Source organism: Macrotis lagotis, chromosome 1, assembly GCF_037893015.1.
Source record: "Macrotis lagotis isolate mMagLag1 chromosome 1, bilby.v1.9.chrom.fasta, whole genome shotgun sequence".
NCBI classification, from domain to species: Eukaryota; Metazoa; Chordata; class Mammalia; order Peramelemorphia; family Peramelidae; genus Macrotis; species Macrotis lagotis.
This window is the reverse complement of record NC_133658.1, coordinates 323,895,782-323,911,868: the sequence shown is the minus strand read 5'-3', so window position 1 is coordinate 323,911,868 and position 16,087 is coordinate 323,895,782. Positions and strand designations below refer to the sequence as shown.

General features: G+C 33.7%; 1 long non-coding RNA gene across 2 annotated transcripts in view; it reads right to left on the bottom strand.

The window, feature by feature from the left end:
• Positions 1 to 16,087, bottom strand: part of LOC141517407 (uncharacterized) — a 78,526-nt gene that overhangs the window by 61,520 nt on the left and 919 nt on the right. The window lies entirely within an intron of this gene.

The following is a 16,087-nucleotide window of genomic DNA, read 5'->3' as shown; positions in this document are numbered from 1 at the left end:
ACCTTTTATATCTAAGAAGCTTGACCCCAGAGTGCTCACATAGTGCTATGTCCACTGAACACAGACTGTTTTTTTTTTGAGTGCTGCCCTCGAATAATTATTTTATTTTAATGCAGACCTAAGATAACCTAAGGTTGGGCTAGGAAATTGTTTCACTCCATCTTTTTGTTGGTTCTCATTCCAAAATTCATTTTGAGGAACTATTTTAGTTGTTTGAATATGAATATGGGAGAAGTAAGATGATTTCCTGCTTACTCAGTTATCTTGGCCCTCAGAAGTCATTCCACTCTTTTTTAATGCATCTTCCACAGTTGTCAAAGTGATATTTTCAACACACAAGTCTAACCATGTCATTGCCCTGGCCAAAAACCTATTTTCTTTAGGTTGAAATTCAAAGTCTTCTGTTTGACATTGAAAATCCATTCCAATCTGGCTTCAGTCTACATACACTCCTCTAGAGTTCTACTAGATTATCCTGTTTTCTGTTCCTTTGGTAGTAAAGTAGAGCTGACTAATAGATCATGCTTGGAGTGAACTCTGAGGGGACAGTTCCTGGTTTCAGAGCAGTTGGGAGACTTGTTTATGGCCAGGCTGACTCAGAACTAAAGCCTTTGCACTTTGAGATAAGAAATACTCTTTTTACTGGCTTTTGAACTGGAAAAATTGATGATTCAGGAGATGTACAAAAGGGAGCAATAGTCACCTGAGTTTCTCTTGTATTTGCTATAGGAACCTTGTGAGAACTGTTTCAAAGTGCTTCCCAAGATGGGCATAGAGAAAAGAGCAATTTTCCTAATCCCTATTATACTATGTGTTTTATTATTATACTATGTAACTATGAGCACATGGAGTCTACAATGTATTCCCTGCCTAGATACAGCTGAGCCTGGCTTTGGCAGTCGTTTTTGTGCTTTTTCTTCCCTGAATTTAGGAAAGTGAGTGAGTATTCTGAAAAATCCAGTTGTGCCACAGCAGGAGGGGCAGTGAGTAGAGAGTCCCTGGAAACTGTTCCAAAGCCTTTTAAGAGGACAACCAGCAACAAGAGGATTAGCCCAAACCAGGCTGTTTTACCAGTAAAATAGCTACTTAGACAACACAAAACTGAGATGAAATGTAAAATGTCCACTCAGTAGCACTGCAAACTGCTTTATGTTCTGTTGAAGTTAGACGTCAGTCTGTGAACAGATGATAATGATGGTTATGAGTTGCATTACTGAAAATTTTAAGTTGTTCTGTTAGTGTGCATTGTCTTTTAAACTTAGATCTAATTTATATTGTACTCTGAGTATCCTTGCATCCACATTTGGGGGAAAACCAAGATGTGAGCTATAAGTAAAGCTATAAGTAAATTTTGGGGGGAAATCAAGATGTGAGCCATAACCTAAGCTATAAGTAAATACATCCTTTCAGTGTCAGAGTAGGGATTTAATGAGCCAAATAATTTGACAAAAGAATACCTGATCCCTCTAAATCAGAGACCAGGCTCCCCCAGGTCAGAACCTAATTCAAACTGCATATCTGAGTTCAGAACAGAGAGGGCTCTCCCTCTTATACCCAGCAGGAATTCCTAAAAGTTAGACTTATAAAGGATAATCTATTTCCATGCCTTTGCACAAGTTGTCCCCAGTTCTTGGAATTCACTTTCATCCTTAGATTTCCTAAATTCCTTAAAATTTCAGCTCAAATGCTACCACTTATATAAAGTCTTTCCTGATTCCTCAGGCTCAGAGTAGTGCCCCTTCACCCCAAAATACTTTGCATTCATTTTGCAATTAATTAGAATATAGATAGGAATTATTTTATTTTAGTTTTTATACCCCTAATGTCTAATATAATGTCTAGTACATAGTGGGTACTTAATAAATGCTTTCTAAAAAAAAATTAAAGAAGAATAAATGCTTTCTAATTAGACAAAAAAACTAATAGCAATAAGAAGCATATACTCAAAATGTCTTATCATCCAAATTAATGAAGAAAATATTAACTGAACTATAAGAAGACAGTTATACAATAGTAATGGGAGACTTCAATGTCCCCTCGCAGTTTTGGATAAGTCCAAAAGAAAGATGAAGAAAAAGGAAAATGTGGAACTAAACAAATTACTGAAGAACTAAAGATAAAAAAATAGAACTTCTAAATGGGACTGCTTAAGAATACACATATTTCTCAGTACCACATGGCATTTATATAAAAAGTGACTGTATTAGGGCACAGAGCTATTGTTAAAAAATAACTTTATATCTTTTATAGACCAAAACATATAAAAACAATTTGGGGACCACAAACAAAGACAACTAAATAAAGATTTAACAATGAAATACTTAGCAATGATTGAGTTAAAGAACAACTCATAGAAATAATTAATAATTATGTGAAAGAAAAGTATTTTAATGATGATGAAACAACATACCAAAATTTCTATGATGCAACTAAAAAAGTCCTCAAGGGGAAAAATACTGTTTCTCCTAGATAGAAAAACAGAGACTCATAAACTGATTATGAATTTTCAAAAATTAAAAAAGTAAACAAACCCACCCCAAAAAAGAAGGGAACATCTTAATGATTAGAGAGAAATAGATAAATTGGGGAGGGGGTACCAATAGAAATGATAAATAAAACTAAAAGTTTGTACTTTGAAAATACTAATAAATTAATAAACCTTTATTTAATCTTATTGTTTTTATTTTAGCAAGGCAATGGGGTTAAATGACTTGTCCGAGGTCACACAGTCAAGTAAGTATTAAGTGTCTGAGATCTGATTTGAACTCAGGTCCGGTGTTCTATCCACTGTGCTCCAGGTAACCTTATTTTTAAAAGAGGGAAGGAAAAAAAAACCCAATAAAATAGCAGAAGCAAAAGAAAAATCAGAACAGATTATGCACAATTATATGCTAACAAAACTGAGAACACAAAAGAAACAGAGGAATATCTTCAAAAATATAAAATACTCAACAATTAGATAGAAATCTTAAATAATCCACTCTCAGAAAAGGAAACAGATCTAGCTTTAAAGGAACTATTGGAGGGAAAAAAAACTCCTGGTCTTAATTGATTACAGGAAAATCCAAGCAAACTTTAAAAGAACAATTAGTCCCAATTATTCACAAATTATTCTCAAAAACTGAGAACAAAGGCACCCTACCAGAAGCTTTTTATGAAATATTAGCCTCAATATCTAAGCCAAAGAAAGACAAAATACAGAAAGAAAATTATAAACTAATATTATTAATAAATATTAACTCAAAAAATTTACACAAAATCTTATCAAACACATTAGTGAGATTTCTCAAAGAAATAATTCATTATGATCATGTAGAATTTATACTAGGAGTGCAAGGATCATTCTACAACAATCAATATAAATAATTATATTGTAGAGAAAAAGTTATAGACAATTTCCCTTATGAATATTGTTGCAAAAGTTACAAAGAAAATTAGCAATGTAACTATCACTAGGATGATTCACTATGATCAGGTAAGATTTATTCCAGGAATGCAGGACTGGTTCAATATTAGGAAAGCTAACCATATCAGAAAAAAAAACTAGCAGAAATCATTTGATTATTTCAATAGACGCTAAAAAGTTTTTGACAAAATATGGCACCCATTCCTATTAAAAACACTAGAGAACATAGGAATAAAAGAAGTTTTCCTTAAAACAATAAGCAGTGTATATCTAAAACCATCATTCAAATATTATAAGTAATAAAGAGAAGCTAGAAGCATTCCCAATAAGATCAGGGGTGAAACAAGGATTCCTGTTATCACCACTATTATTCAATATTGTATTAGAAAAAAAGAAACTGAAGGAATTAGAATAGGTAATGAACTTAGAAAGTATACTTATACTTAGAAAATCCTAGATAATTACTTGAAACACTTGGCAACTTTAGCAAAGTGGCAGAATTTAAAATAAACTTTCATAAATCATCAGCATTTCTATATATATTGCCAACAAAGTCCAGCAGCAAGAGTTAGAAAGAAAAATTCCAGACAACATAAAAAAACTTGGGAGTCTACTTGCATAAAAATTGAAAAACTATATGAAAATAATTATAAAATACTTTTCACACAAATAAAATCAGATCTAAATAATTCTACCTAAATTAAATTACTTATTCAGTGCCATACCAACCAAATCACCAAAAAATGACTTTACTAAGCTAGAAAAAATAGTGGAAAAAATTCAAAGAGGACAAAAGATTAAAACTATCAAAGGAATTAATGAAAGAAAAATGCAAAGGAAGGTGGCCTAGTCATACCAGATCCAAAATTAAACAGTCATCAAAACTGTTTGGCACTGGCTAAGAAATAGAGTGGTGGATCAGTGAAATAGATTGGGTACAAAAGAAACAGTAGTAAATGATTATAGTAATCTACTGTTTGATAACTGAAAGACTCTAGCTTCTGGGATAAGATCTCACTATTCAACAAAAAACTCTAGGGAAAACTGGGAGATAGTAGAGCAGAAACTAGGTATAGGCCAATACCTCACACCCTATACCAAGATAAGATCAAAATCCTTACAGGATAAAGGTGAGACCATAAGTCAATTAGGAGAACAAGGAATAGTTTATCTGTCATATCTATGGAAAGGGGAACAATTTATGACCAAAGAAGAGATAGAGAACATTATAAAATGCAAAATGGATCATTTTGATTACATTAAATTGAAAAGTTTTCACACAAATAAAACCCACGCAACCAAGATCAAAAGGAATGCAGTAAGATAGAAAACAACTTTTATAGCTGGGGTTTTTGATAAAGGACTCATTTCTAAAATATAGAAATACCTGAATCAAATTTATAAGAATACAAGTCATCCCCCTGTGATCAAGGGATATGAACAGGCAGTTCTCAGATGAAGAAATTAAAGTTGTATATAGTTATATGAAAAAATGCTAAATCATTATTGATTAGAGAAATGCAAATTGAAGCAACTCTGAGGAACCACCTCACACCCATCAGATTGGCCTATATGATAAAAAAGGAAAATGATCAATGTTGGAGGGGATGTGGAAAATCTGGGTCACTAATGCATTGTTGGTGGAATTGTGAACTGATTCAACCTTTCTGGAAAGCAGTTTGGAATTATGCCCAAAGGGCAATAGAACTGTGAATATCCTCTGATCCAAGAAATAGCACTATAGGTCTGTATCCCAAAGAGATCACAAAAAAGGCTAAAAAACTCACATGTACAAAAATGTTTATATCAGTTCTTTTTGTAGTGGCAAAGAACTGGAAATTGAGGGGATGTCCATCAATTGGGGAATAGCTAAACAAGTTATAATACATGAATACTTTGGAATATTATTGTTTTGTAAGAAACCATGAACAGCCAAACTTCAGAAAAGCCTGGAAAGACTTGCATGAACTGAGTAGAAAAAGGAGATAATTTTACACATTAACAGCAACATTGTATGATGATCAACTATGATGGATTTTCTCATCTCAACAATTCAGTAATCAAAGAAAATTCTAAAGAACTTGTGATGGAAAATACCATCTAACCAGAGAAGCAACTACAGAGTCTAAATGTAAAATAATACATACTATTTTCAAGTTTTAAAATTTGTTTTATGTATTATGGTTTTTCCTCCTTTTTTGATTTGATTTTTCTTTCACATGATTAATATGAATATATTTAACACAATTAAATACCTAGATTGTTTTCTGTCAGAGCAAAGTGAGAAAAAAGGGAGGAAGAAAAATGTGAAACTCAAAACTTTAACAAAAAATGATGGTTGAAAACTATCTTTGCATGTAGTTGGAAAAATAATGAAAAATATTTTTTAAAAAATCATACTATAACCCAGTTCCAAGTTCCATTGTTAGGAGATTGTCCTCTCATTGGTGGAGATCAATGCCCCTAAGCCTACATGAAAACCTGAGTGGAGTTTGTGAGATTAAGAGAGGGGAGAAGTTCACTTTCTTTGAGCTCTAGAGTATTTTCAAATCTTTTTGACCTTCTTTGCTCTTTTAGGAATCTCTTCAGGCTCTGTAATTGCTTTGGATGCTTCAGCCTTTCAAGTTCAAGAGAGATTATATGGTTTCAACTCCACTTCAGATTGCTCTTTAAAGAGATAAAGAATAAATAGCAGTATATTTGGTATTCATGACAGTTTTGCTGTTGTTTATTAGTCTTGTTCACTCTTTTTCAACTCTTTGTGACAGTTTTTTTGGGGGGTTTTCCTGGCAAGATATTGGAGTGACATTTGTGAATACAATACTCCAGCTCATTTTACAGAAGAGAAAACTGAGGCACATCCCAGAGTCACAGAGCTAGTGTCTGAGACTGGATTTGAACTCAGTTCTTCCTCATTCCAGGTCTGGCATTCTATCTACTGAGCTATCTAACTTGTATAATAATTTGATAAAATTGACAATACTTCCAAAATTAATTTATACTTTAATGCTATGTTAATCAGGTTATGAAGGAGATACTTTATAGAACTTGGTAAGTTAATAACAAAATTTGTTAAAAAAAATCTAGAATATCAAGTAATATGATGAAAGGAAAGAGGAACAAAGAGTAATTAACACTTCCAAACCTCAAACTAAATTAGAAAGCAGCTACTATCAAAAACTAATAATATTTTTAAAACTAGAGAAAAAGGGGCAGTTAGGTGGCACAGTGGATAAAGCATCAGCCCTGGACTCAAGAGGCCCTGAGTTCAAATGTGACCCCAGACTCTTAATGCTTATTTATCTATATGACTTTGGGAAAGTCACTTAACCCTAATGTCCTGCAAAAAACCCCAAAACAACCACAGAGAAATAAATCAGTGGAACCTCACACCCTACAAATTGGCAAAGATGACCAAAAATAGTAATACTCAATGTTAGAGGAGATGTGGAATGGAAAGTACATTAATATATTATTGCTGCAGCTGTGAAATGGTATAGTCAGTTTGGAAAGCAATTCTGAATTATGCAAATAAAATGACTACAATATCCAAACCCTTTGAATTAAAGACTCCTGATTCAAAGAGATTACTGCGCTTATGCTCCAAGGAAGTAATTGTTTCCCTCATACACTAAAATATTTATAGAACATTTTGTGGTAAGAAACAATGGAACTCAATAACTCAGTATTTGTTTAAAAAAATGTAAATTATGGAGGGAAAAACCTCCTTATTTGTTAAAAAAAAAACTACTGGGAAAATTGGAAAGCAATTTGCCAAAAATAAGGCTTAGGCCACTACCTTTAATCATATTCCACAACATTTTCTAAATGGACATGCAACCTTTAGTTACAGATCATAATATGAAAAAATTAGAAGAAAATTTGATTGTATACTGCAATGGGTAGGAGATGTATTCTTAACAAAACAAGAGATCAAGGCAATTACAAAAGATAATAGCTATAGCTTCGAATACATGCAACTGATAAACTTGTGCACAGACAAAATTGATGCCCCTAAAATGGGGATGGGGGTGGATCTTTATATCAAATTGCTTAGTTATACAAGATATAAACAATATACATGTGTGTGTGTGTGTGTGTGTGTGTGTGTGTGTGTATGACTAATATCCATTCCCTAATAGAGTTCTCAAAAGAATTGCAAGGGGCAGTTAGGTGGCACACTGGATTAGAGCACCAGCCCTGGAGTCAGGAGTACCTAAATTCAAATCCGGCCTCAGACACTTAATAATTACCTAGCTGTGTGGCCTTGGGCAAGCCACTTAACCCCAATTTGCCTTTCAAAAACTAAAAAAACTAAAAAAAAAGGTATCCACAGCCAAATCAAATAATTCTTTAAATCACTAATAATAAGAGAAATGAAAAAGTAAAACAACTCTAAGGCTTCACCTCACACCCTACAAATTGGCAAAGATGACCCAAAATAGTAATACTCAATGTTAGAGGAGATGTGGAATGGAAAGTACATTAATATATTATTGCTATAGCTGTGAAATGGTACAGTCAGTCTGGAAAGCAATTCTGAATTATGCAAATAAAGTGACTACAATATCCAAACCCTTTGAATTAGAGACTCCTGATTCAAAGAGATTACTGAGTTTATGCTCCAAGGAAATAATTGTTTCCCCTATACACTAAAATACTTATAGAACATTTTGTGGTAAGAAAGAATTAGAAATAAAGTAGATAATCAGATTGAGGAATGGCTAAAATAATTATTATACTTAAATGTAATGGAATCTTAATGTACTATAAAAAATGATGTATGTGATGAAATAAATATAGAGAAGCATGGAAAGATCTACATGAACTGAAGCAAAGCCAAGAAAACAATAAATACAATGACTATTATAGTGTGAATAGAAAGAAAAAAATTATAAAAATCAAGCCTGACTTTAATGAAGATCTAGGAGAGGACAATCCTACTTCACCCCTTCATATAAGTGTGAGGTCCTCAGATGTTTCACACTGCACATATTTTAGGACTTTTGAAATGTATCAGTCTGTTGTGATGATTTTTTTGCTCCTTAAAAATGCAATATGTGGCATAGAATGACTCTTTAAAAGGGGAGAAATAGGATACTAGGGATAACTATGATATAAGGAACATAAAACATCAATAAAAACAATAAAAATAAAAAAATGTGAGATAGTAAACAATGTTAAAATAAAATAAAAACACAATAACACAATAAAATCAAATTAAAGGATCAGAAAAATAGATGCACTGGTCATTTGGAATTCGTTAATACAAAAAAACATTTGTTTTGTACCCATTATTCACAAAGTTCTCTGCTAGAGAGTGAATACAATACTGCAGGGAACAGTGAAGCAACATGGTCTATTGGAAATAAGAGATGGTTTGGAATCTCTAGGTCACCCTTTCCTCATCTATAGTTTGAGAACTTGGAAATAATACAAAGTGCTTTCCTCATACTATACCATATTGGCATGAAGAAAGCACTACTTAAATTATACAATGCCATATACATGTGAATTATTACTATTGTTAAAATTGTTATAATAATGCTATTATTATTATAAAAATAAATGACATTTTAGTAGAGGTGGTAATATTTCCACAAATGCCTGCAAAACAAGGAAAAATCTCTAAATGCCACAAGAGTGGTGCAAACTAAATGTTATAGGAGTTTCAAAGAGGGAGAGAAGATTTCTGGCTGGAGGATCAGAGAGGGCTTAATGCAAAAACATTTGAACTTGATTTTGAAGATTGATAAGGCAAAAGATGGAAATATGGTATAAAAACCAGAAGAAATAATAAATGCCCCAGGTAGAGCAGCCTGATAGATAGATAGATAGATAGATAGATAGATAGATAGATAGATAGATAGATAGATAGATAGATTCCATGGGAATTTTTTCCCATTGCAGTCTTTTTCCACTTTTAGCCACAGGTTTGACTGGATGGTATTACACCCTCTTCATTTGGATTGTTACCGTGTTCTTTTCAACTCCTAGGATCTTTCAGCTAAGGCAAGACTTCTTTTAGGATTGGTTGAAGTTTCTACCTTTTAGTCTCGACTTTGAGAGCTACATCTCCAGGCAGGAGATGGGGAAAAAGCATGATCTTCCTATAGAAAAAATTCTTCCTGACTCCAAAACAACTTTTCCTCAGGACTATTCCATGTTTCCTTAGGTTGATTAACCTCCATATAGGTTACAAAGAAAATAATTAAAAAGTGAAAAGCAGAGGGAAGCAAGATTGGGGGAAAATTGTAAAACTCAAATAGTATCTTCAATAAAAATAAAAAATAAAGTGGAAAAAAAAGTGAAAAGCACAAGAATTAAGAGGGGATAGGGAAGGTTTCCTGGAGAAGGTGGGATTTTAATTGAACTCTAGACCAACCTACAGAAGAATAACCAAGACAGGAACACAAGACCAGAGTGGAGCCTGAAGTTCTGTCACTTTGAACCAATAGTTGTTGAGTCCTGCAGCAGTCAGCTCCAACACAGACCCAAACCCAGGTGGGAGGAGGTGGAAAAAAGGCGAATGGGTCAGTATTTAGACTTTGGCTCAGATCAGACAACTTTGGGAGAACTGAAAATTTTCAGGTCTTCCATCTGTCCCTGAGATCCTAAAATGACATAACATTCAATATCCCAAGAAGGCAACATTGGGGGCAGTACAGATTTTCCCTCCAGAGGTGTGGCAGAACCCAGTCCTAACATAAAGTCTTAAGTCAGCTCAATAAAGAGTAATTGGTTCATTCTAAGGGAAAAACTCACCATGGAGGTAAGAAAGGCTTAAATTTTAATTCACTGGTTGTGCACAATTCACAGGTTAAGTTCTTTGATGTAGCAATAACATAGTGAGCTACTTAAAGGACAGACTGATTATTTTTTTTTAGGTTTTTTTTTTTGCAAGGCAAATGGGGTTAAGTGGCTTGCCCAAGGCCACACAGCTAGGTAATTATTAAGTGTCTGAGACCGGATTTGAACCCAGGTATTCCTGACTCCAGGTCTGGTGCTTTATCCACTGCACCACCTAGCCTCCCCAGGACAGACTGATTATAAGGAACAAAGGAAAACATAGACCCAGTCACATGAATCTGGTGTCATATTGGAGTAACAAGCTGGGAAAGGAGCAGTCAAGTTGAAAAGGAAAAGGAAAAAGAAAAGAACCTTAGATGAGGGAAGGGTGGAAGAGATGGCAGGGCAGAGAACCCAGAAGAAGAAAAAAAGAAGAGGAGAAAAGTTTAGATCAACATAGATCCAGCCACATGGAGCTGGGGCCATATTGATCCAGCCACATGGCCAGACCATGAAGACTAGCTTAGAGAGAGCAAGCCAAACTCACTGAGGGTCCAGAAGAGAGAAGAGAAAGTACCTTTTCAGTGGGCAGGACAAAGATGGGGCTTGAGAGTGATTTAACACCTGGCAACAGGTATTCTCCAATGGGTATGCCACAGGGGCTGTCTCTGTGACTAATGGGTGACTAAGACAGTATTCTTTGCACATGGATCATGATGTTTGATGGACTATGTACTAGGACTAAGCCTTCTCTTGCTCCAAAGGAGCAATAGTGGAAAACAACTCTGTGTCCAGAGTCCCCCCACTACAAGGAAGAAAGGAAGAAAAAGAAAACAAAAAAGAACTCCATCATAAAACATAAAGACATAAAAACAAAAGATTAATTCCAAGCATCTGTAAGTAATACCTCAGATAAAAATATAGCTTGAGTACAAACTCAACAAGAATTCCTAGAACAGACTTAAAAAGAGCTTTAAAAAAGTTTTACAAGCATTTTATAAATGAAATGAAAACACTTGAGAAAAAGGAAACTAAATGAGAGCTATGTAAGGAAGAATTGAAAAAGGAAATGAATAGTTTTTCATAAGAGGTACAATATTTGCCCAAGCAACAAACTCTCTGAAAATTAGAATGGTTAAAATTTAAGCCAATTACTTCATGAGGCAATAAGAAATAGCAAAACAAATTCAAAAGGCTAAAAAACTAGAAGAATATAACTATCTCATAGTAAAAACAACTTGCCTGGAGAATAGATCAGAGAAAAAATTAAACATCTTTCAACTGTATGAATACTATGATCCAAAAGACCTAGGGAACATATTTCATGAAATCTTAAAAGAAAACTTCTTAGATCTCTTAGAACCAGAGGGCAAAGTAGAAATAGAAAGAATCTTCTGATCACCTCCCGAAAGAAACCCCCAAATGAAAATCTTCTGGAAAATCAACACCAAAATCTAGAACTTCCAGAAAGAAAAAAAAATTTCAAGGAGACAGAGAAAAAACAAGTCTCAAGGAACCACAGTTAGGATCACACATGATTTAGCAGCCATCACAATAAAAGAGCAGATAACATGGAATATGCTCTACCCCAAAAAGAAAAATAGGGACTTAAAATCAAGAGTAAATTACCCAGAAAAACTGAGTATAATGTTACAGGAGAAGAAATAGATCTTTAATGAAAGAGAATTTCCAGGCATTCCTGATAAAAAGACCAAAGTTGTGAAGAAATTTCTGAAATTCAAAACCACAGGCATAAAGAGAACATAAAGATAAATATTAATAAGTAAAGATAAAGGACCAAATTAAGATGAACTATCTATATTCCAATGTGTGGTGATGATACATGTATTGCCTCTGAACCCTATCATCACCAGGGGTCATAGAGGTAGTCTAATTGGACAAAGCCTAGAAATGGTTCTGTTATGCTTTGATGAGCTTGAGAAAAGAATGGAAAGAGAGAAGAGTAGGAATACAATGGAAGGAAAGGAAAGGAAAGGAAGATTAATAAAGGTGTATAAGTAGATATCTAAATAAATAGAGAGGAGAGAATGGAGAGGAATGACTGATACTTGAAACTCATTTTCATTTGAACTAATCACGAAGGTCAAAACATTGAATCACAGGTGGGCATAGAAACACATTTCACCCTACAAGAAAATAGGGTAGAATGGGGAAAGGAAGGAAGGAAGAATTACAGGGAAGGTCTAAGGGAGGGATTAGTTCTAAACAAAAACAAAGTTTTTTCTGCAAACTCATTTAATCCAAACTTCCCAATTTTTGTCCCGGGTACTATTATCCTTCTACCCAGATTCACAGACTTGGCTTTTCACAATAAGTTTGATTTATCATTCTCTCTCTTGCTATATAATCAGTCTTTGACAAATCTTATAATTTCAATCTTCATAAAGTTTCTCTATCTTTTTTCTACACATACAACCACCACCCTATTGAACTACTTCAGTAATCTCCTAAGTGAAGGTAACTAGGTGGCACAATGGATAAAGTACTGGTCCTGGAATCAGGAGAACCTCAGTTCAAATCCAATCTCAGACACTTAATACTTGCTTAGCTGTGTGACTTTGAAAAAAATTTTTTTTTAAATCTCCTAATTGGTCTCCTTCCCCTCTCTAACTTACTGTCCACATGACCACATAGCTGCAAATTACCTTTCTTAAACCTTTCCTAAATGTGTTGCTCCTCTACTCATTAAACTCTAGGGGATATTTATTGATTCAAATATCAACTTTTGTTTGCCACACATAAATTTTTATAACCTGGTCCCAATATACTTTTCCACACTTATGCATTATTTTTTCCCCATTTTGTTCTCTATAATCTAGAAAAATGTTTATATGGTATTGGGAACCATTGTGTATTGGAGCATTGTAAATTATTATCACCTGGTGCCTTTGAGCATCAGAGCCTTATTTTGCTAAGTGCCATGGGAGTGGGAGTGGATTAGAGACTGGAAAGGTATTTAAGCACTGGTATTTGGTTCAATAAATGGAGACCTTGGAGATCTTGATGGAGTACTTGTCCCCCCCCCCCCCCCCCAACACTCACCTGGGGAAGATAAGGGAGTCCAGAAGTGGGACTCTACAATATGGCTTATTCAAAGATATAAACAAAATATCCAAACATTAAAAAGAAATTAAGATATGTTACTATTCACTAAGAACCCCATAAAGAAGAGTTGATACTTGCTGCTGAGTTGAAAAGAGATAATTTCATTTTTGCTTATTTTTCTTTACAGTATAATTTGTGAATATATACATATAAAGAATTATGATTTCTGACAGAAGTTATTATCTTCACTGACCATCAAAATGTATTAATTGTGAAGAAAAAGACTCTGGAGCTCCTCTTCATATCTTCACTATCACTTGGGTCCCTAAAGCTCAAATTATTACATCCATTTGTCCCCACCAATGTGTTTCCTCTAATGATACTTCATTGATATAAATTAGTCAATCAAGCCTAATTAGCTTTTGGAAAATAATATTCACTAAGCTGGTATAGTAAGAACATTTGTATAAAGCATAATCTTCCCATTAAGTATGTAACATACTCATCTATAAGTATAGAGGAAAATAGAAGGGCATATATAACAAAAGAGTAATTCACAGCTTCTTGAAGTCCTTTTGTTGGAATTTTCAATATGTATAACTTTTCTGCTGGAGTCCTTGAAGTTGTAGATGTGAAATTGGAGGTGTTAATAGAGAGATTAGGAGGACCTGACTTCAAATCTATGACCCTGGGCAAGTGACTTTTCAAGTTTAGCTACAAAAGGCAAAAGAGATATAGGACTATTTTAGTAATGGAAGAAAGAGGAGAAACCAGTAGATAGGGAGAGATTAAAAACAAGTTAAAGAGTGGGGACAACAGGGCAGTCAATCTGTTGGAGGGGTCAGAATAGAATGGGATCACTAGAAAAAATAGAGGTTAGCTTTAGTAAAGCTTGTGTAAGACAAGATGAAGGAGGAGATAATAGAAGAAGGCCCTCTCAGTGGAAGGGAAGAGGGGCAACTCACTGCAAATGTTCTTAATTTTTCTGTAAAATATGAGATAAGGTTCTCAGCAAATACAGTGGGAGAGGGGAGTGCCATGGGAGATTTGAGAGGAGATGAAAAGGTTTGGAATATTCACTGTGGAGAATGGGATAATGAATTGATTAGGGAGGCAGAATAGGATTGCCAACAGCAGAGAGGTCTTTGATGTCACTTCAGTTTAATAATTTTCAGAGATATCTAAATTGATCAAAGACTTCATTACACTTACTCTACAGCCTATGATTACATAGATATGGTATATATATATATATATATATATATATATATATATATATATACTTAACTGTCAAAGGTATCCCAGCATAGTATCTTGTTAATTATTTAATAAAAGCTAATAGGAAATAGACCTTTAAGTTTTACACATATTACCTCATATAATCTTCACAATAATCCTATGAAATAGCTATAATTATCCCCATTTTACAGATGAAGAAACTAAGAGTCATTAGGCAGAATTTGAACAAAGATTTTAACTCCCAAGTACATTTTATTCTCTATACTACCTAGTTGTCCAGTGGAGTAATTGATTGACTCAATCAGTCAATACACTTATGATGTAACACATATCTTTTATTGAAAATGGAATTTTGGGAGAAAGCAACTGACTCTATTTTGTGCTTTATCTACAATTGTTGTATTTCTTTTTTTCTGTACACAGAGAGGACAGATAATCTCTTTCACAATTCTCTTCCACAATCACTTAAGAATTACAAAAGGAGACTCATTAGACTTTGAATATTTAGGGGAACTCATCTGCTCCTCTTTATCCTACCTAAAATTCAACAAGTAGAAGCAGTTTAACAAATGCTAACTGACTGATAAAGAAGATAGTTTTCTTTGGCCCGGTGCAAATTGTTAAGCTTTGTAAGCTTAAGCATTCTCCTTTCCTAAAAAGCCAGCTTTTCCTGCTTACCCTTTTCCTGATCTAGCCTTGATTTACCCAAAACTATTTTGGAAGCTTGCCTTCTTGCCCTCTTGGATCTTGCCCAAATTCTTCGAGTTACACACACAGGCACAATGACAAATACACATACATATAAATACAGTATATATATATATATATATATATATATATATATATATATTATATATACTATACTTTGTGTATATATGTATACATATATGCATGTGTCATCTGTGCTATTGTGAGACATTCATATCCATTACTACTGAAGGAGTATGTCATATTCTTGAGGAGACAAATAGCTGCAGTGCTGTATTATTCATACAGTGCCTTAGCAAGGACCCTAAAAAATTCCTGTATAAGTATCCAAAAAAAAAGAAAGAAAATCACCTACTTGACTTGCTATATTGATCAAATCAACTGAATAATTATTATTTTAAGATCCACCCTGTGCCTCAAGAGATAGGGTTTCTTTCCTAAAAGTTATGAAGTGTATTATTAATATTGTTCTCAATAAAATATTATTGACTAATTTATAATTTAATATAGGCAAATTTTTTTGCCATTACTAAAGTTATTTTTAAGTATTGCTTATCTCATCTTTGTTTCATTTTTTAAATTTCTATTTTTGCTCGTTTCATAATGTACATAATATATCTATACACTAATGCAAATATAACTTTAAGTAAAAAAACAAGTATATATTGAGAAGTAACCAATTTTTTCTTAACAAATGAGGTATATGATCAAAAAATTTTGGAAATCAATTTTAGAGGAAATGGAGATAAATGCAAGCTTTTTAGTGAAATAATTATACCTATACAGAAGGATGAAATGAAGAAAATCATGAGTATAACCTCATTTTTCTTGTCTGCTCTAATCTATTGCCTCTGCTCTAAAGATGAACAATCTAGACAA